This window comes from Leptonychotes weddellii, chromosome 9 (genome assembly GCF_054177405.1).
Source record: "Leptonychotes weddellii isolate Sample4059 chromosome 9, ASM5417740v2, whole genome shotgun sequence".
Lineage (NCBI taxonomy): Eukaryota > Metazoa > Chordata > Mammalia > Carnivora > Phocidae > Leptonychotes > Leptonychotes weddellii.
In genome coordinates this window covers 123,758,320-123,778,657 of record NC_138377.1, presented here as the reverse complement: position 1 = coordinate 123,778,657, position 20,338 = coordinate 123,758,320, and the positions used below count along the sequence as shown (strand labels likewise).

General features: G+C 48.6%; 1 long non-coding RNA gene and 1 pseudogene across 1 annotated transcript; one reads left to right on the top strand and one right to left on the bottom strand.

The window, feature by feature from the left end:
* Positions 1-354: 354 nt before the first annotated feature.
* Positions 355-11,402, bottom strand: LOC145723607 (uncharacterized). Its single transcript, XR_014148856.1, has 3 exons — positions 11,240-11,402; positions 9,673-9,773; positions 355-1,034 (listed from the first exon to the last, which is right to left on the bottom strand). It is a non-coding gene; the product is annotated as an uncharacterized LOC145723607 (long non-coding RNA).
* Positions 11,403-12,889: 1,487 nt separating this feature from the next.
* LOC145723625 (large ribosomal subunit protein eL32 pseudogene) lies at positions 12,890-18,716 on the top strand (annotated as a pseudogene).
* The last annotated feature ends 1,622 nt before the right edge of the window (positions 18,717-20,338 follow it).

The window sequence follows — 20,338 nt, the reverse complement described above, 5'->3', positions numbered from 1 at the left end:
AATCCTTATCAGAACAGAACCCTCACAAGATCAATGAATACAATTTTTAAAAATAGAAACAAAAGCAAAAAATAAAATAAAAATAGAAACATAAGCAAAATGTAGTCAATGAACATGTATCACTAGATAAATTCTCAAAACAACAGTCACAGATAAATTATAGACAACCTGATCTCTCTTTCAAAAAGCTCAGGTGGAAATATAAAAGTACAAAGAAAACACTTGACAACAGAAAAGTGAGCTTAGAAAAAGAATGGCAAAAATTAAAAAATAAAAACATTACAAATTTGAAGACCACACTAAAAAACCTTTTCTGAACACACAACACACACTTATGAAGAGAAAAAAACTATTTACATAAAAATCATTTACATCACGTCCAGATGAAAATATAAGACAGAATAAAGAAGAAATCATGTTAGATATCATGGCAGACAAAGTGAGGCACGTACAAGGGGAAAAAATCAGATTGGCCACAGAGTTCTCTTCAGTAATACTCAATGCCGAAAGGTCCAGAATCAATATTTACAAAGACCTCAGGAAAAAGGTGAGAAAAGTTTTCTTTAATTGTATTATTGAATTTTTTGTGTTTTGTTCTTTTTAAGAGATATTAACTAAACATATGTTGGATCCCCTCATCATTTTTCTATTATCATTTATTTGTTTGTTTATATTTCATCTTGTAGAATACCCATTCTGTCTGGCACATTCCCAGTTCCTTAGACATTGTGTCTGCGTCATTCCTCATGGGATCAGCTGCTGCTGAAGAACAGCAGAGGAAGGATGTGAGGTACAAGACCGAATGAACTAGAGCAATCCAGCGCTCTAATTCTCCTTTGGCGTCTGGCTCATCCCCTTACTAACTAAGCTCTTTCCTTGTCTCTAGAGCAACATCTTTCTTTTATTGTCAACACTGGAAAGTCAATGAGGTCCACAGGAAGCCCCTTAACCCACAGCTCTTCCTTCTGGAAGGTACTGCTCCTTCTCCCCTTCACCTTCAGCAGCCTCTCTCCGTAGAAGGTCACCTTGAGCACCTAGACCAAAAAAACTGTGTCAACAATTTTCCCCTTCAACTTTGGGTTGCTTACCATTTTTGGTGTCAAGTAAGACCTCTTTGGGGACAATACCCACTTCTTTCGAGTCCCATCATGGCCCCCAATTTCACTGTTCTTACCAAAAGTTTATTAGACAGGCACAATTTGTGACAGTCACCCTTAGGGAAATCTCTGTCCCGCTCACAATCCAAGGAGACACATATCCACCTTCAGGATCCTCTCTCTCACATCTAGTTTCGACAGTACTCAAGAAAATACTTCATAGTTTGTGTTGGGGGGCTAGTACCATTTCTTTATTTCACTGAAGATAAACTTGTTCTTTTTGTTGTTTGTCTTGTGTAGTTTTGAGCGAAAGAACTCTAGTAACTTCCCCATTATGCCAAATCCCTTTTTAAAAAACAGGATTTTTGTTCTTGGAACTTGACCAAATCATTTGAAAGACCTTCTGGATTAGTCAAAACTATAATAATGAAGAGAGGTCTTGCCTTAATAGTTACTGAACACACTACAGAGCTACAGTAAAGTAGCTTGTTTAAAAATATGGTATTAGCACAGGAAGAGACCAGCAGATTAATTAAATAAATATATTCTAAAACTAAAATGTTAACGATCTTTAAAAAAGACTAGAAGAAGACACATATAAGCATATATTTTCTCTCGGTGTGATGTTATTTCTAAGCATGGTGCAGAGGCAAAGAGCTCTTAAATTAAGAGACTGCTAGAGTAGATGGCTTGTAAATTGTAAATTGTAATTGTAAATGTCAGTGTATCCAAAACATAAATAAAAATAAAATATTCGTGACAAAATGGGAAAATTATTTGCAACATATGAAAGACAAAAGGTTAATATTCTTTATATATAAAGAACAGAACACTTACAAATTAATAAAAAGTTCTCAACAGAAAAAAGTGGCAAAAATAGGAAGATAAAATCTGTTATACTATTTCTAATGTCTTAAGGAAACCTTACACAAAACCAGTAATAGAAATGGCCCGAAAGTATTTTTAAGATTCTCTCACTACTAAGATTTCCTTAAACCTTGTATTGCCAACTCCTGCAAAGTAAGAGTACACATTGAGAGAAGCTTTCTGAAAGAGAACCTGATAATATAAATTTAAGGTCTTAAAACTGCACACAGCTTTTGACCACCCCCCGAAATTATGTCTCAATGAATACATTTTCTAGAACTGTTTTCAAAGAAAATGATCACAAATGTGAGCAAGGACGGATCTGCATGCATTTTTGTAGCAGCATTATTTGTAACAGCAAAAAACTGATCAATCTAAAGTTTCAGCAGTAAAGAATTACTTAATAAAAAGGATGCAGTACTATGAAGACATTAAATATTATTAGAGGAAAAATATTTAAGGACATATGGAAATATTCCTCACATTGTTAAATCTTTAAAAAATTATAATCAAAATACAGTATAATGACTTTTAAAGATGCATATATGTTAATATTCTAAGAAGAATATTAGGAATACATATATACAACAAAATCCTAACAATTGGTAGAATTAATTATTTTTGCATCTTTATCTTTCCGTGTTTTCCACATTTTTTAATAAATATATTTTATGTTTTTAAAGCAGGAAAAATACACGATGGAAATTTGAAAAGAGAGAGTAAAGAGAATTTGAAGAGTCCTTTAATACTATAAATGAGTTTTTATTAATAAAATAGGTATTCTTCCTTTTTCTAAATTATTTTCAAAATAAAAGGTTACTATATTTATAAATGAAGATTTGGAGGACAAATTCATTTCTGAGTATTTGACCACAATAATTTATAACATACATTGGCTGGAGCTGTTCGGTGCTGACAAATTCCAGAAAGTAATTGCATAAAATACTTGGAGAGGAAATTGCTTTATGCTTCCATGCTATTTATGGAAATTAGCATCTTTGTAAAAATAAACTGCAAGCAATCACAATCATAAACCTTGAAACGTGGTTTCCATAACATGTTAGCTCTGGTGCTTTAAGATCCATTAGCAAGGCAGTGGGAGAACACGGCCCACTTTTCTGTTACGAAGCAATTACATATAATTGGTGTTTTCCTCTTGTATCTTAAATCCTTTCTTTTCTCCTGGATGCTTCCCCGTGGAGTACATATATACTGAAATGTTCACCTTGCCCAGAACAACCGTGCTAATGACCCTGTTTCCTTCTCAAAGAGCATCACACATTTCCTTTCTCGGTGCCTCATCTTCTGTAACCCACATCTTACCCTGAAGCTACTCCTTCAAACATCACCATTTCAGAAGATCAGGGTCAACTTTCACACTCACACGTCCCTAAAACTTGTTCAAAACCTGAAGGAATCTTCATTTCTTCCCTCTCTCTCACTCTCAACCCCACGGTAATCACTTGTCAGGATCTATCTCCTCAGGTTCTAAAATGGTTTCCCTACCCACCCTCTTGCCTACGGCTAACCCCCACCCATGCGCTCTTGTGAACTGGGTTGAAGGTCTCATTATTACCAGCTGGACCAGTGCTAGCTGCCTTCCAAGTATCCTCTGCTCAGGTGCATCACCAGTGGTCCAGTGGAGATGACTCCATGGTGCCGCCCATCGCCTCCTGAACACCCACAGGACTCCATGCTGCCCCCTGAATAAAGTTCTCTGTATTATTGACTTACATAGCATGCTCGCTGAGGTCCTCTCCAGTAGAACCACAAACCGCCTTTGTTCATCCTGATTTCGTACCGCGTGCCGCCATGGGCCCTACTCTTCAAACATATGGTATCCATGGAAGCAGAGGGGCGGACACAGATTTAAGAAACCAATTCTAAGATGGAACGGATACAAGTTAGGGACAGAATGGGTACAGGACAGAGCAACAAAGAAGAACGCAGCTAGAGGGAGCCCAGGATTCTGGCTCAAATGACCAGGTGATGGAGGATCTAAGCATTGAGATGGAGTTGGGGGCAGGGGGGATGAGGACTTCTGTTTAGGAAGTATTGTGTCCGGGAATAGCCTAGAGGAGCTGGCTAGTAGCTCCTGGATATGCTGATGTGCAGCTCTTGGAAGAGGCAGACAGAAGCCTATCAGAGATACTGGGCCTCTTCCATTTGGAGAGGTTTTTGAGTTTCAAAAAAAAGAAAAACCAAAACAGACTTATCAAAATTGTGTTTTATTTCCAATGTTTACGTTTAGAAGTTAACGTAAAATAGAAGATATCTTTTTATCTTTTCAGCATATGTAGAACCTTCTTGGAAGAGAACATTTCAAAGCCTGGATCACTATGAGAGCTGGGTCCCCCTGGCGATAAATCCCAAGCAGGAGCCTCTGGAAAGAAAACCAGAGGAGTGACGGGAGGTGCCTGGAGAGAGCGTGGGAAGCGAGAAAGAAGAGGCCAAGTGCAGAACTCTGGAACTGAGCAGCTTTTTTAAAAAGCCAGAGATGGGAAGGTCAGAGGGGCGGAAAGAGAAAGGAGTCAGGGGTCACCTATGACAAACAAGGACAGGGCTCCCCTTCATTCTTCCACTGGATTTTCATGGGATCTACCCAGTGACTCCATCCTGCAGTTACAGGCCTCAGGGGCAACTTGGTAATAAGGTGGACCTGCCTCCAGGACAAGCTGAGGTCTTTCCACTCAGGCTCCTTTATGAGTGTCCCGCACAGTGTGGAATCTGCATCCAAAATCACTGTGGAGGGTGAGGTTACTCAGGGAGTACCTCTAAGACATAAAACCGAGAGCGCTGGAAAAACTCTACCCAGAATAAAACTGGACAAGGAGAAAAAGGCCCACAAGAGTATATCAAATGTGTAGCAAAGCACAGAATTATTTTAAGGAATATTCAAATAAGTAACAAAGATGTGAGCATAAGATGTTCATTACAGGTGGCAGATGGCAAACACCAGTGAACGAACCATCCTAGAAACAACCCAAACGTCAAATGAAGAAATAATGTGCTTCAACAAATTATGGTATCATGGGATATCAATAAGAACAGTGAACATAGCCATTTCACTTGTAATATATATACTGACATGTAAAGATATTCACGATATACTGACTGGAAACAATGCATAGCAGTATCTTTAGCATGATCCCATTTATCAAAACATAACACATGTATTTATATCATATTTATCCACAGAACAAGTCTGGAAGATTACACATGAAAACACTAATAGTTATTACCTGGGTGGGAGTAGCAAGGTCAATTTTTCATTTTGTTTTTCCTTCAATTAATCCAGATCTTCTATTTTTCTACAATTGAAGTGTTTATGTGCATAATTTACCCGCTAGCGGTCAGTGCTGCTAGACACAGAAGGTCAAGCTATGGCAAGGAGGTCAATCAATTCACTGTCATTCTCTGAAACCTCTTGTCTAGATGGGGGACCAGCAGGAACAGGGCCACAGAGCTTGGCTGGGGAGTTCTGAAGATGGGGGATCATGCACAGGAGAGTAAGGAGATGAGAAGCGCTGTACCAGGCCCCACCAGTGTGGCAGAACTCACTCTGTGAAGAGGGACTACAAGTGTTGATGGCTCTCTAACCGGCACCTCCGCCAAGACGACAACCACCCAGACAAAACTGCCGTCGAGACCCGAGCCACCCAAATATCCAGGATCACCGAGACCGGAACCCCTCCCGATTCCAGAACTGAGGACCCCGGAAAGATGGCTACAGACCGGAAATTACACCAAGACCAAAAACAATGCCAGAGGGAACCCCTGAGACCAGAACCACCAAGAACCACCTGAAACAGCAACCCTTAAAACTTCCGAGCACAACCACTGAAATCGAATCACTGAGGCCACAACTCCCAGCAACACCCGCCCTGGCCCTAAGCCTAGAGCTGGCGTGTCTAACTTTATGTCACGATACTCAACGGGCCCTTTGCCAGTGGGACCTTTCCCAGGGCCACAACATTGGCCAAAGTGGTGTTGGAGAGGCGCCAAGCACCCCACATTCTAAAGAGAGTGACCAACATCAGGCAGACACCCGCCTCAGAGCAGGTTGTGGGGAACTGAAGGGGCCTGGCAGCCCGAGACAGGACCTCCACTATTTGCACAGCGAGGATGCGTGCATTTCCTACCGATCGGGTGGACAACGCCCAAGGGAGCTGGGGCGTCTTTCTCTAACTGAAGTGTGGTTGACACAAGACGCTACCTTCGTTTCGGCCGCGCCACACACGATGTGGCAAGTCTGTATGTGATGCTATGGATCGGGGTTTAAGCCACTGCTGGTACCCCAGCCCACAGAGCTGCGTGCTGGGCAAGAAGAGCCCAGCAGCGACGGGCAGGCAGGGCCGCACCGCCTGCTCCAGCAAAGGGAGGTCCCGCAGAGCCCTCTGAGGAGGCCGCACATGCCACCCGAGGGCACGAGAGTCCGCGAGAGCCGGTCGCACAGTGGCGTCCGCCAGAGAGAGGCATCCAGTTAAGCAGGAAGCTCTTTGCTCTTGTCCCCGTTCCCTCCGCTATTTCCAATGGCAGGAGGGCTGGAACCGGAATAACTAAAAGGAAGAAGTGTCCCAGAGCCAGTCCTCACCGCTGGTTGAGGTGGGAAGAGAAGAGACCCCAGCACAACCCCGTTTCACATACCCGGAGCCCCGGGTCAGCCCTACACGACACAGAAGGGAGGGGAGATTGGGCGCCTGGGTGGCTCAGTTGGTTGGGCGACTGCCTTCGGCTCGGGTCATGATCCTGGAGTCCCGGGATCGAGTCCCACATCGGGCTCCCTGCTCAGCGGGGGGTCTGCTTCTCCCTCTGCCCTCTTCCCTCTCATGCTCTCTGTCTCTCATTCTCTCTCTCTCAAATAAATAAATAAAATCTTTAAAAAAAAAAAGAAGGGAGGGGAGATTTAAATCAAAGTGGGACATAAGCAAGAGCACGGAGGACCACAGGGGGAGGGAGGGAAGTCCGAAGGGGGAGAAATCAGAGAGGAAGACCAACCACGAGAGACTCTGGACCCCGGGAAACAATCTGAGGGTTTCAGAGGGGAAGGGGCAACAGGGTGATGGGCCCTGAGGAGGGCATGTGCTGTGATGAGCACTGGGTGTTACATGCAACTGATGAATCCCTGAGCACTACACCAAAAACTAATGATGGACTACACAGTGGCTAAATGAACATAATTAAAAATAAGTGAATAAATCAAAGTGGGGAATCAAAATTTTAAACCGGATTGGACTTTTTTTAAAATGAAAAAATGAAAGTGGATCCGCCCAAGATTTCGCTAAGGAAGGCAGCTGCCTTCTCGGGGAAGACCAGGGCCCCCAAGGAGAGGATCTGGAGCCACCGGAAGCTTCCAGGGCCCATGACACGGGAAGGGTGAGGGAAACAGCAAGCTCCTCCAGAAACGCTCAAGAACAAGCTAGAAAAACACAAGACTGCCGACCTCATGCTTTGTTCTGCAATCCATCACAGTTACTTGTGGTCAGTGAGTGTAAGAGGTTAAGTTGTCTGCTGATGTATTAAAGGAAATCTAGCTTTTATTAAATGAGTGGGCACAGCGCCGCTCCCTGTGGCTCAGCCTCGTGTCTGTTAATTCTCTACCAGCCACCTAGTGGCAGCACGTACAAGGCAAGGGGAGATACTGGGGAACATCCGAAGGCCCCCAAACGCCAAAGTCACAAACCCAGGCTGACCCTAGGCAGACAACCACGTGTCCAACCCATGAGCAGGGTCTCAGGACTGACCGACCCTTCACTAGAACATTCTCCCACGACCCATGGGGAGCCTGCCCTGGCCAGTCCCGCTCACCTGCGGGAACTCCCCTGAGAAGATGGGGCCGCACCCCCCTCCGAGCTGTTACAGCACCGTCTCTGTTCAGCTGATGCCTCCCGAGCGCCCCCTACCGTACAACGAAACTACAGGCACGGCTCCAGTTTTAAACCACGATAAAGGCAGCGACGGCGGCGGAGAGCTCAAGTCCATCGCACACGCCCTACGTGCAGACACTGTTTTGTCTGCTCCTTTCTTCCACTTGCAGGGGATGAACTCCTCCAAACAATTCTATGAGGTAGCTCCCCCTCTCTACACATGCCGAAACCGACGCAGACGAGTCAGTGCGACAGGTCAGGAAGCAGGGGCGCTGGGATTCGAGCAGTGGGCAATGTGGATGATGGTGTGGTCTGAACCCTCCTTTTACGATCTCCTGCACACACGGCCCCATACAGGGAAAAAACGCTGCCAGAGGCACACAGATATGGAAAAATCCAAAAGAGGTCCCTGAGTGATTCAAGCTGGGCAAACACTGCCCTTGGCCAAAGGTCAACAGACAGCCTCAAAGCACATTTAAATTTTATAGGGTGCAAGAAGACAAAATGAAACGCGGTGCCTTGAAACCTCAGCCCCCGTTGACCAGGAATAAAGCTTGGTTCAGATCTGCTAATGGGGCAGAAAAGCAAGTCTCCACCACCTGCCACCACACTGCACCTCACTGACTAGAGAAACCCTAAAATCACCCTGAAAATACTTAACAAAAGACTTCTTTTAGAATGTGCTTATGGAGCAGTGTCAATGAAATGGGATGATGGGGGAGAAACTGTACCTCGACAACCAGTTTTCATGAGCCGCCGAAATCATGGGGCATTGGAGTCGGAAGAGGCTCAGAAACACTGTGTCCACGAAAGTGAACTGAGAGGCAGCCTGGTTAATCGATCCCAAGGTGTGGGGCTTTATTCAAGTGTGCATCCTCACTGAACAGACATTAAAGCCCTTCTAGCCCATATGCCCAAGAAATTATGTCTGAAGAGAGGAGTTGCCTTGTTCTAATTCCCACAAGGGGCTGTCCTGGGCTAGCAGCAGCCCTGGGGACACGACACTAAGATGTGCTCCGCCCCTTGAGACCGACCGAGGGCTACAAACTGCTTGGCTAAATCCAGGCTGCAAACACCTTTGTCTGGCTTTCAGGGCTTTCAAAACCGGGAGGTTTCATAGGAAATCTGGATGGTCCAGCTATCTTGAGAAATTAGAAGATACGGCAATCCCGGGCTTGGGTTCCCACTTGGCAATGACCAGCTGGAGGAGAGTAGAGGCTGCTCTAACCACATACAGCATGTGCCATCCACTTCGCCGCTGTCTCCACCACTCCCTATCGTGTCTCTCGGGCAATACTATCTTCACTCCTTTATTTCAATCTGCCCTATCGGCAAATGAGGATGCAAGAGATGAGCTGCCCTCCACCCAGGCTAGTGGGAAAGACAGCAGTCTAAAGAAAGGACTGCGAAACAGTGTGATATGTGTTGACAGAAGTAAACTCAGAATACCTGCTTAGTTACTTAGTGGCTGAGCTAAGGCCAGAAGCTGGGCTCTGCCCCATTCATTGTGTCCTGGCCTCTAGCAGCCTCACCTCTCCCGGGCATATGCAGACAGCCATTCTAGACTGAAAAGACAGGGTCCACCACATCCCCAAGCCACCGCTGGTACATGGTATCCAAGGGGCATCCAGGCCCTGATCAGGACTCAGAGAGGGTCCAGGGGACTTGAATCATTCTTACAGCTAAAACAACCAGAAATACCATTTGCTGGAGGTAAGAGAGAAAATCAGATTCTCTTTGGTATAGGATTAACACAAATCCCACCACATCTTAGGTGATCTACAGTAATGCTCCTAAGCAAGCAGAGGGATGCCTGCCATTCTTCTTCTCCTCCATATTACCTGCAGGAGGGCAGAGTGCATGAAGACCATCCATATCAGCAGCCACCAGGAGCTCTGCCAGGAAGCCATGGGGTCCAGCCTCCTGGGGATCTCTCTTGAGCCTACAAAAGAAGAAAAAGTTGGTTTCCCACCAGCTCTGCCACGAGTACCAGTACCCATGACTTAAGAGACCGATCAGAGGGAGGGATCCTGAGCCTCCCACAATGCCTTGAAAAGGTTTGTGTAGGTCCAGGATGGGGCTACCCACTACAGGATGTGGCTACCTACTACAGGGTACAGATGGGTCCACATCAAGGTCAGGAAGGCAGCTGGACCTGCCTCCCATGTGCAACCCACACCTCCAGCCCTTCAGAAGCTGAGACATCTCTGCACCAGCCACTTTCCAGCTCATGTGTCAGCAGCAGGGTGTGGCTACTGGCATCTGACTCAGGAAGCCAGCCTGGAGCCAAGGATTAGGGCACCTGCCAGCTTCTTCGACTTCAGGCAAAAATGAATCTAAGACCAACCAAGCCAGCCCAGAGAGGGGAAGGGACCTGCCTAAGGTCACACAGCAAGATGGTGACTGCTCTGGGACTGGAACGCATGTCTTCTGATAGTTCAAGGCTTTCCCCAGCAGATGACACCGTGTGCTGTCCGAACCCCAGACCTGCGGCCAGAGAGGTCTGAGAGCTGAGTCTGGGGAGGTTCAGAGGGCACAGCCTCAGCGCCCGCCCAACACAACCTCCCAAAAGTAGGTGAGGGCGAACCACTAGAGGCCCCCCTGCGCCCCGGAGGGCCGCGGGGGGTTTCTGCAGAGTTCTCCTGACAGTTTACAGGGAAATCAGTATGAGTCGAGACTGGAAAAGCCGAAGTCACACTCGCCTCTCGCTTCGCCTCGCGGGCGCCTTGGCGGAGCCGGTGTCCGGGGGCGGGTCGGTGGCTTCTCTCCATCTGGAGAAAGCATTAAGGGCCTGGCCTAATGCGATCCGCAAATGTGCTGCTGTTGCCGACCTGAGGCGGCGACTCTGGGCCGAAGGGAGGCGGCCGGTGCCGGGCCCCGGGACCGCGCGTCCCCCTCGCCGGCTCGCCCCGGCCGCCCCGCCGCACACCCCGCCGGCTGCCCGCCGCCCGGCGGTGGCTCCTCCTGCGTCCGCGCGTCCCCGGCACCGTATGCTCGCTTTGCCCGCGGGCGCGTAGCCGCGGCCCCTGGCGGGCGCTGCGGGCGCTCAAAACCCACCAGCCAGGCGGCGGGACCTTCCGACGCTCAGCGCTCCTGGCGGCTGTCAGTGCGTTTTCCGCCTGGGAAGCCCAACCCCGAAAGCCCCCACTCTCCGGGGTTCCCCCACAAGTGAGAGCGAGCCCCGCCCGCGGAGAGCCCCGCACGTCCCTCCCCGAATGCTCCAGGACCCCACGGAGCGTGCGGCCCCGAGGTCTCCGAGCCGCGGCGAGGGTGAGCGCCCGGGTCCTGGAAGACCCCGGGACCGGCGAAGTAACCCCCTCCTGCTCCGCGGCCAATGCCCCGAGTCTTACTCCCCCCCACCGCGGGTCCAGCCTTCCCTGGACCCCCGCGCGGAGCTCCGACACCCACCTTGCGCCGTAGACGCTTCTGGGACGTGCAGCCCGGGCGGCGCGGGCCCGGCGCGCGCGGCGGCGAGGCGGGCGGGAGCGGCCCCGTCAACACCTCGTGCGCAATCCGGGACCAGAACGTTCCCCGACGCCGGCCTCCAGCCCGCGGCGCCGCAGTCGCTGCCGCCGCCGAGCAGTTAAATGGGGCTGGGACCCGGGCCGCCCCGCCTCTCCCGCCCCCTCCGGGCGCCGAGCGCAGCGCTGGCGGGGGCCCAGCGGCGGAGGGCGCGCGCCGCCACCTGCACCGCCCGGCAAGTGCACGGCGCGCCCGGCCGCCCGGCCGCCCTCCGCCCGAGCCGGGGGGCGCCGGCGCACGAGGGGAGCGCGTGAGGGGCCGGGCCCGGGCCGCCCGGGGGGCGCGCGGGGCCTCGGCGACGGCGAGACGCGGCTGGAACGCTCCTCCGCCCGCTTCCTGGAAGCCACTCCTCGCCCTGGGCCGGCCGCCAGGCGTGGTGCCAAGAGCCGGGATTGCCGACGCCGCCACCGGCGGCAGGCGCGCTGGGGAGAGGCGGCCGCGGCCTCGCGAGCCAGCCCGGGGCGCCCCGCCTCGGTCGGAGCCGGGAGGAGGGCTGCCGTCGCCCCCCGCCGCCCCGAGCCTCCAGCCGCCCCCTCCCGGGCCGGCGCAGCGGCCACGCGGAGGGGTGCCTCAGGCGCCCCGGGCCCGTCCGGACCTAAGTGGAGTGCAGGGGCACCTCCAGGCCGGGTACCGGCAGCCACTCCGTGGGAGCTGGGCTTGTTTGAGCTGCGCAAACAATGGCGTGCCAGGCCCGGGGTTAAGGGTGAAGGGGTGTCAAGACCGGGCACAGGGATGACTTTCCTGTGGACTTCTGGAAGTGAAGAGAATTAAGACGCGATGCTTGTCCCTGGCTTTGGCCTAATCTCAGAGGTATAAAGGCAGGGGCCAGGGAATTGCTCAGAAAGGCTGCCCCCACCTTATGCCCCCACCTAAGTACGACCACGGGCATCATTTCCTTGGGTGCCGGTGTGTGCCAGCTAATCTTCACAACGCCCAATGGCGTTGGTTAGGATCATTATTCCCATTTCACAGTGAGGAAGCTGAGGCCCAGGGGATAAATACCTTGCACACAGTGAGTTGCAAAGCCCGGGATGAAGCCCGTCTGCTCTTCTCTCCAAAGTTCCTCTGCTGTTCATCCCCGAGGTTGCTCTCCTGCCTGTTCTGTAGTTGGTACATTCAGGTGGTGGTAGAGCAGAGGAGCTCGCCCTCCTCCCTCGTCTTACCGTCCTGGCCCTGGGGACTCCTCTGGCCAAGAGGAGGATCTCCAGACTGTCTCCCCACTCCATGTGAAATGGCTGGAATCTCATGGTAAAAATGAGCAGAGGATATGCAGTGTGAAGGAGGCAAAGAGCAGGATGCAGGGGGAGACTACTCAGTCCAGGGTCAGGAGCTCTGGGCAGAACCACAAAGAATGCACCTACCTACAGTTCTCCGTAGTTAACGTTCTTACAAAGTCAAGGGAACAATGAGGTTGTGAATACTGAGCCTCTGAAATACAGAGTTAGGTCCCTGCCGGCCCCCGCTCACATCCGTCAACCAATCAAGACACAACTTCATTTTATCTGTGCTTCTCATTGAAACATACATTATCGCTTCATGGACATTGAACCCACCCATGGCCACCAGCAGTACAACTCCTGCCCGAACGCACCATATCTGGCCGAGGATATGCTAGCAAGCACTCCAGCACTGTTCTCCGGGGCCCTGTCAAACCGCGAAATCACCAACAAAGAAGACAAAAAGGTAGAAAGTGGTACTGCATAGACCCTAAAAGGACAACTTGCTTACAGTGTGAAAGCTGACGCCAGAAGGCAGAGGAGTGCCTCCCTGTTCCACCTTCGCTGGGAACGTGCGGAGCAGGCAATCCACAATTTCCGCCCCTTTGCCAACTGACCATGAACTGCGAGTATTGATTTGCGAATTCCAAATAAATCTTTGCAGGGAGGTGAATTCACAAACATGGAAGCTGCAAGTAATGAGGACCGACTGTAGGTGCTTCTCATATCAGGGTAACAGTAGGGGGATAACAACAACATTTCAGAACATCCATGGTGCACCAGGCACTGTTCCAGGCACTTCACACGAATTAGCTCAGTCATCACACCAGCCTATGGGGGAGGCATTGTTTTTATTCCATTTTACAAATGAGGAGACTGATGTAGAGAGGTTGAATCGCATGTTCTTTGCAACTAGAATGTGCCAGTTCTCACGTCATTCATATTCTAAAACCCCAGCCTTGATGTTTCATGGAGTCTATGGCAAGAAGCACATGAATATTCAAGATGAAATGGAGAATTCAAAGAGATATTATGCCCCGTGCAGCTGGGGGGAGCTGAGCTGCCCGCGCCCGCAGTTCAGGAAAGCACCAAGAAGGCCTCTGGAGCAGAAGGTATGCTGGGAACACTGGAGTCGCTCTGCTCCAGGTATTAATGCCCCCGCAGGACTTCCTGCCTCATTTTCCCCTGGGCACTCTTGATTCCAGAGCCAGCCTCCAGGGAGAGCCCCACATCAAGTGTGGAGGCCAGGCTGAGCCTCTCTCTCCCACAGGCTACATCTCCGACCAGGCCTGCCCCTCAAGAAACAGTGGTCAGGAGTGAAAAAGAGAAGAGCAAACATTCCCAGCTCCCTGAGTGCAGTTCCGCCTTCCTGTTCCTCCAGCAGATCAAGCCATCCTGTTTGTGACTGCAGCACTGTGAGTTAGGGTGACAAAGAGCCATGAAGGGCAGACTCCACCTAGGGAGGACTGGCGGGACCTCACAGGCCCTGTCCCCAGATTCCCACCTAACTACCCCCGTTAGGACTCTGCTTCACCACTCTGCCCAAGTGTAGACCCAAAACCTTCCCTCAGTCACGCACCCATGCTCCCCTCCGCCGTGCACCCCCTCCACTCAGATCTGGCCAAAATGTTTAAACAAGACATTGCCAAAGAAATGGGAGAAGATTGGGGTGTGGGAAGAAGAGAAGAGAATGAACCCCCAAAAAGCCAGTCTGTTGGATTGGGCCACTGGGTGCAGAGATGCCCAACCAACCCATCTCTGAGGGCTCGGGTCCTAGACTACCCCTCCCCTCCCCCCCAAGAGAATCCCCACCGCCTGAGGACAAGGGCAACATCATCAACCCTGAGTGGTCTAAGAAACCGAATTCCGCTTCCTCCCGAGGATCCATCTTCCTGAGTTCCGGTTTCCATTACCAGTCACAGGATCTGCTTCTTCCCTGGAAGAGGCTCGGGGATCCCCACCTCTACTCCCAGCATAGCCTCCTAACCCCGACCAGATAGGCGGACAAGCGCAACAATGCAACATTTGTGTGAGATGCATGCACAGGGGAAGTTACTATCAATGATGCTGGTGTGGGAGTAAGTGCATTTTACCCTAAGAGAGAGAGAGGACATCCCTCCTGGGCATCAGCCGAATTTGTTCTTGATACAGAATTGTTCTTTCAGCTTGCAGGACTTCTGAGATGGGTTTGAGAAACACACCCAGGAAGATGACATTGGAGGCTTGGAGAAAAGTATTTGGGAGCAAATGCTATAGAAGTTGCCGTTGACTATAATAGGCACCAATCATAGGCTGTCAGCCAAAGCCACCGGGAGATAAGAGGCGGGGACTGCTAGGTGAGCACCGTGTCTGAGGGCTGTGAGGTTGTCAAGAGCGTGCTCTTACAGGAAAAAAATGAAAGGGAGTAGAGAGCAGGACAGGAAAGGGGGGAGAGCAGAGCAAGCCTGGGGCCCAGGTGCAGTCTCGCCTGTGCTTGATCCTTAGGGTCCCTGGAGTGGGAGCTTCACCACAGACTTGCCCAGTCTTAAGGCAACAGGCCTGGGCTGTGATATCCACGTGCCAGTCAGTCCTCGCCTCCCCTAGAGTTGGGTGGTGGCGCGACCTCCCAGGCGGCTCCCATAAACCAAAGACAGCGCTCCAGAGAAGCTCTCAGGCGTGAGCCCTTGGCAGCCGTGCTCTCTTCAGCCGGGGGACGGGTGCACCTGCCAATATCGGGGATCCGGACAGAGCTTCCACACTGACAGCATCGACTGCACATGATTTTTCAGGTCTCCTTAGCCCCATATGAGAAACATGCTCAGCTAGTGGTTATAGTTTTCCGCCTGTCCAGGGTGGGGCCCCTCTTTGGAACAGAAATTTGCTTTATAAAATGTGTTCAAGTCTTCTGCCTCCTCGCAAAAAAAAAAAAGCCCTTGGGAGGAGGGGTGACAGGAGGTGGTTCTACCTGGTGAGGGGCTCTGTGCTTTGGCACACCCTCATTCTTGGTGTCTCCTCTCATCCTGCACTGAGATCCCCAGAGAGCACCTGAGGGTGCCAGATTGGTGACTTCTCGGAGGGGCATGATTTCAAGGCAGGAGCTTAGGAATTAGGATTGCTGCAGCTCCGGAGCTCTGAGCCAATCAGAATCTCTGTCGGGAGGGTGGGGTTGGACAGACTTTTCTGGAAAGCTTCAAATCTTTAGGGGTGGGATAAGGAGGGCTAGAGTCCCCTAAAGTGTTGGAAACGAACAGAGCTGGGATCTGGTGACCTTCCATGACTCAAACCAAGGCTGGTTCCCACATGGCCTGTAGGACTAGGAAGGTACTGACCTGACTTGGTTTTGTGTGATCTTATGCTCTGATAATCACACACACACACACACACACACACACAAACTCACACACACACACAAGTCCAGATAGACTCTACTGTGGAACGGGAGCAAAACACAGATGTCCCAGGACAAATGGATTTGCTAGTAGCCTTGAACCATTTCACTCTGCCCCTGACAACCCTTGTCTTCCCCTCAGAGGCACAAGGTGAGCGGGGAACACTGGAACTATTATCAGGAAACCCACTACTGAGGTCCAGGATTGGCCACAAATTGGGGGATTTGGGGCAAGTCACTTCACCTCTCTGAGCATCAGCTTTCCCTGCTACATTGCGGGCAATAGATCCTTCCAGGGTAATGTCCAAAATTGTTTTTATACTCTGCTCATATAATATAGCAGCAGCTTCCTAATCTACGACTCAATCACAGCAATCCCTGTGGCTCTAACCCCAACCTGAACAGAAAAGGCCTCTGAGCATTCACCTGACATCAGATTTAAGCATATTACGTCTCAGCAAACACTTGGGTCCCACTCAAACTTTTGATTCTGTGTTTGCACATAGTTCCAACGTGTTTGTTCATCTGGCTTTCAAGAGTAAATTAGAGGCTCTAAATTTGAAAGGAAAAGAAAGTCTGCTAAGAAAAGGGATACTAACAACATAAAGTCACTACAGAAGAACAATAAAAGGCACAAGAGAAGTGGGAAAAAAAAAAACCCACCATAGTCTGGGACAGTTTTATTCCCCTCAGAAGGCCTGAGAAAATCACTATGTGATGCCACAGTACTGTGTTCGTGTTCACGTTCATGTTCACGAATCCAGATGATTTATTAATGCATTTGTTAATCAGATTCTGCTTATGGATGTATCGAAGTACATGCTACATTTTAGAAAAACATTCACTCACAAAAGGGTTAAATTTAAGAAAAAGAAAACAAAACCAAGCACGATATGTTCCTTTACCTCTTCACTCTTAGCTTTCTGAAAAAAAATCGCATCTAGACCATCACCTCTGACAACTCTAGGAGACCAAGATTTTATTCTGGGATTGATCAATTTGCACAAAAAAGAACAGAGTGCAAAGTACTCTGTACACACTATTTTTTTTTTGTACTCACTATTGTTTCAAATTGTGATAACAGTTTTCTTCCAGTTGTCAAGAAGAGCTTATTCCTTATGTCATATTGCATGTCACTTACCTTCCCCACAAAATGAGACCCGCCTGTTCAGTCAGCTTCCCCACATGTTCCTTACTCTGCCAGCTTGGCAATATTTGGGTTGGAAACACCTCTAAGGAATACTTGAAAAATCTTTTTTCATATGTTAAGTTCAACAAAAAACATTTCTACGTATTAGGTTTGCAAAACACACTTACTTTGGGATGGTTTTGATAGCCCATTAGGCATTTTTTTAAAGGTTTTATTTATTTGTTTGACAGAGAGAGAGACAGTGAGAGAGGGAACATAAGCAGGGGCAGAGGGAGAGGGAGAAGCAAACTCCCTGCTGAGCAGAGAGCTCTACTCGAGCCTCGATCCCAGGACCCTGAGATCATGACCTGAGCCAAAGGCAGACGCTTAGCCAACTGAGCCACCCAGGTGCCCCTCATTAGACATTTTTATTCCTTCTTTACCAAGACGCAGGCAAACATGTTCTCGAATGAGTGTGAAGAACCAATTTCCTTCAGATCCCACCATCCACAACTGGTCAGCTTCAGATCCAAAGAAAACTTCATTTCAATGCAGTGAAATGCCATATATATTAACTGCCAGTCTGCTTTGTGCCAGGCATGGGCTAGGTCCTGGGAACCCAATGGCATGATAAGATATTACTCCATCCCTGAAGGAGCAAATGAGATAGGGTATGAGAAATGTTCCCAGAGGTGTCAGAACAGGGAGCTATAAAAGAACTGGGTAGGATGGCAATTAATTCAGTAATGGGGGTGTTAGAGATTCTTAGGAGAAGTGATGTTTCAGTTGATAGCTAATGTTTACATACAGGCACAGGATCTTCTTGTTTAAAATAAAATCGGAAATCTACTCTCTTTCTCTACGTTTCTCCAATGAAAACCAATCTACTATCCCAAATAGGCATTTTAGAATAATAAAAATGCCTGGGGTGGGGGTCAGATCTAGGAAAGAATAAGTAAATTCATCACTTTTTTTTTTTGCTCTAGAACAAATCCTATCTGACCATATAACACACATGTGAGTTATGTGTGCATCTTAAGACTAATAAGGAATTGAGGGAACATTGTAGAGTATCTGCAGTAGACATATCCTAACGGGCCCCCCCAATGATTCTGTCTCCTGGTATTCACACCACTGTGTAATCCCCTCCCCTTGAGTGTGGACAGGACCTGTGACTTATTTCTAGCAATAAAATATGACAAGGTCTCTCTTCCTCGGTGCTCCATACAGAGGTGGCAGCCATCTCCTGCTGGGCATCATGGCCACCTCAGACCTCTGACGAAGCCCAAGATCATTAAAAAGAGGACCAAGAAGTTCATCCAGCACCAGTCAGATCCATATGCCAAAATTAAGCACAACTGGCAGAAAACCAAAGGCATTGAAAATAGGGTACATAGAAGATTCAAGGGCCAGATCTTGATGCCCAACACTGGTTACAGGAGCAACATGCCTCCCAGTGGCTTTCAGAAGTTCCTAATCCACAGCATCAAGGAGCTTGAAGTGCTGCTGGTGTGCAACAAATCTTACTGTGCAGAGTTTGCTCACAATGTCTCCCCCAAGAACCACAGAACCACTGTGGAAAGAGCAGCCCAGCTGGCCATCAGAGTCAGCAAGCCCAGTGCCAGGCTGTGCAGCAAAAAAAATGAATAGACAACTTATGTGCCCATCATATTTGTGTTGATAAAACCATAAAACTACACACACACACAAAGAACTTGACAAAGGCAATGGGACAGCACTTTTTTATTATGTTATATAACATTGTAACTTCCCTCCTGCCAGGAGACTCCCTTGTTTGATATGATCAAGGGAGCCAATAATAGAGAGACCCACGTGGCAAGGCGCTAAGGACCTCCAGCAGAAAACCATCAAAAAAACTGAATTCTACCATCAACCACATGAACTTGGCAGTGCATCCTTCCTCAGTCAAGCCTCAGATGAGACCTCAGCCCTGGCCGACACTTTAACTGCAGTCTCGTGAAAGACCCTGAAACAGGGGATCCAGGTAAGCCCTGCCTAGATTTCTGAAATACAGAAGCTGCAAGATACGTGTATTGTTTTAGCCACCAGCTTTGTGATACTTTGTTACATAATAATAGATAATACAGTGTTGACAACTTTATTACAGTAAAAAAATAAATAAATAAAGAATTAAGGGGGTGCCTGGGTGGCTTAGTGGGTTAAGCGTCTGACTCTTGATTTCAGCTCAGGTCATGATCTCAGGGTTGTGAGATCAAGTCCCACGTTGGGCTGGGTGTTGAGCCTGTTTAAGATTCTCTCTGTCCCTCTCCCTCTGCTCCCCCTCCACCACTCATGCTCTCTCTCCCTCTCTTAAAAAAAAAAAAGAGAGAGAATTAAGAAATAGTTCATCTGTTACTTGTTCATCTCATTTCTCTTTTCCATATCAGCTGTGAAATGGGCTGGATATCACATCAGGTCCAGAACTAGAGATATGGATGCTCATTGACTTAGAACCAACCATCTAAACATAACTTCTTTTTATCACACAGGGAAATATGAAAATCTACATAAATAAACATTTTGATTTGATTTGAAAATCAAACTTAAAGGGATGTAACTTATCTCTCATTTTAAGGATGCCAGTTAAAAGCTAGCTTCTAGAATACTGTTCCAGCTTTCAGAATCCTGAGAAAGAGGTTCTAGCCTAGCATTCCCATGCATTCCTCCACAAAAATAGGTCTGGGCAGGAATTATTCATGAAGAAGGTTTGGGTGTGAAGTAAGAATTCCAGACAAAAAGGAAAACGTGCAAAGGCCCAAGGATGAAAGTTCCAATTTAACAACCACATGCTTTTCAAATGTTTGGTGTGGCAGAGAAAATGTGGCACATTCGCCAAATCCCTTCTTATATGCCTCCTCCTTGGAGGCTACAATTCCCAGCTTTCTGGCAGAGCCATGTGACTTATTCTGGCCAATGAAATAAGAGCAGAATTGCTGTGTATCTCCTCCGAGTCAAGGCAATGGAAAGCTCCCGTGGCTTCTCCAGTCCCTTCCTTCCCCTTGGGCAGTTAACACAGATGCTGTGCGTTGGCATGGTGAGCCACAAGTCAAAGGATCCTGGATTGCTGACCCATGAATTCATGGACGGATGGCTTGGAGAGTCATCCAACCTATGCTGGGATTTATATGAACAAGCAATTACCTTTTTTTTTTTTTATTCTTATGTTAATCCCCTACATTACATCATTAGTTTTAGATGTCGTGTTCCACGATTCATTGTTTGTGCATAACACCCAGTGCTCCATGCAGAAC